Source organism: Moschus berezovskii, chromosome 5 (assembly GCF_049115385.1).
Source record: "Moschus berezovskii isolate FMDL1 chromosome 5, NW_MosBer_1.0, whole genome shotgun sequence".
Lineage (NCBI taxonomy): Eukaryota > Metazoa > Chordata > Mammalia > Artiodactyla > Moschidae > Moschus > Moschus berezovskii.
The window spans coordinates 110898787-110900835 of record NC_142464.1 but is presented as its reverse complement, the minus strand read 5'-3'; the positions used below and the strand labels follow the sequence as shown (position 1 = coordinate 110900835).

General features: G+C 34.7%; 1 non-coding gene across 1 annotated transcript; it reads right to left on the bottom strand.

The window, feature by feature from the left end:
* Positions 1-292: 292 nt before the first annotated feature.
* TRNAG-CCC (transfer RNA glycine (anticodon CCC)) lies at positions 293-365 on the bottom strand. The gene has a single exon. It is a non-coding gene; the product is annotated as a tRNA-Gly (tRNA).
* Between the last annotated feature and the right edge of the window lie 1684 nt (positions 366-2049).

The following is a 2049-nucleotide window of genomic DNA, read 5'->3' as shown; positions in this document are numbered from 1 at the left end:
CAAGGGAAAGAATGTAAAAAGAGAAAACTGTTAATTACAGATGCTGAAAGAAATCTATGTAGAAAGAAAGTTAATCTGAAAAATTGATGGGGTGGTAGGAGGAGATATACATTTAAAAGCTATTGAGATCTTTTTAAAAAAATGATTTTAAGAAAATTTATTTGGCCATGCCAGATCTTAGTGAGGAGGCAGATCTTCAATCTTCTTTGTGACATGAAGGATCTTTTAGTTTCGACATGCAGGATCTTTAGTTGCAGCATGGGAATTCTTAGTTGTGGCCTGTAGGATCTAGTTCCCTGACCAGGGATCGAACCTGGGCCCCCTGCATTGGGAGTGCAGAGTCTTAGCCACTGGACCACCAGGGAAGTCCCCAAACTGTTGATATCTTAAATGTCCTCACAACAAGAAAGAAATGATAAATACTTATGTGGTAGAGGTGTTAGCTAATGCTATGATGGTAATCATCTTGTAATATATAAATTTATCAAATCAACATGTTATATACCTTAAACCTATATAATGTTACATTGTCAACTATATCTCAATTTAAAACATGTTTAAAAAAATTGAAAAAAAAAAGAGAAAGCAAGGAGGAAAAACAAAAGCCATTAAAAAAATTTCTCAAAAAAGAAAATGTTTTCTTTAGTCGGTCACCTTGATGGGCCTTGCTATAGTGGAAAATAAAATTCAGAGCATAATAGTGGACTAGGGAAGACATAGAGACAAATAAGGTTTGTGAGGCCTACAGGATCAATATAGAGGAAGAATGTGAAGAACTCCAAGAACTGGGAAAAATTGGGAAACAGGAAACAATGGGAGGGGATGGAGTGGATTTTGGAATGAACAGGGATGAGGAGATCAGCGAGAAGTTCCTGATTGGGGGTGTGGCTTTGGACTTTTAAGACCACAGGTGACTTTTTTTTTTTTTTAATTAAATCCCTTTGATTTTAGGATACTATGGGTAATGTGATATACTGTCAATTTAATAAAATCTTTTCAAGAGAAACTATGACAGCTCTTTAATTATACAAATTAATTGTAAGATATATCAAAACTGCAAGCCCATTAAAGTGGAGAGAATGTGTCTCTGAATAGCAAGAATGATGAATTCATTTTTAAATCTTTTGGTATGTTGTGCTGTGATACAGCACACCCTCTTACCTCATGTTGTTATTGAGACTTCAGTAAAGATATATGATCACAGCTATAATGTGATTAGATCTTAAGGGATTAGTGTTTTGGGGAAATTAGTGTTTTGGAATATATTCTATACTGAGTCAACGTGGATTAAACCTAAGGAAAGACAAAGATGCCACTTAGGAATTCGGCAGGAGCAAGAAATCTGAGGAAGTGACTCAGAGTAACGTAAGTTTCTTTATTGTTCATGAAAGTATTAGGGATGAGGTGGGTTTTCCAACATACGCAGGATAGGGATTCTTTCCATTTTAATTCACATAATGTATATAAAAATATGTGGAAATAGAAGGGGGTGGTGTCTATTTTGGGAACATCCAGCTTGTAAACATATGGGTCACAACACACTTAAAGAAGAAAAAAGAAATGGAGATGAGAAAAATAATCGAAGAGGTAGAAGAAAATAATTTCAGATTATTTCTAACACTTCAGTGACTAAATCTGGACTGGCTAAGATGTCATCAAATCCTCTGACTTTTATTTTATTTTTTTTTTCTGTGTTTATTTATTTATTTATATTTTTTTCTGAAAAAGTAGAATACATTTTATATTCTTCTTACAATGGCATTTCATACAGCAATAAAAATGTATGTAATTTACATCTGGCATGACATCACAGATAAATCCTACAGTCAGAATATGAGTGACAGAAGCAATTCACAAAAGGACGTGTGAAAAAGAATGTATCATTTACATAAAGTGCAAAAGCAGATAGAATGAACTATATTCCCATCCGATCAGTCTATCTGTGTTCCTCTCTCCTTCCGTTTCTCCCCCCTTCCATCTTGAGATGACCGTGGGCAAGATTTTAATTTGCCAGCACTTGAGTGGTGCTTACACTGTGTGCTTCTGGTT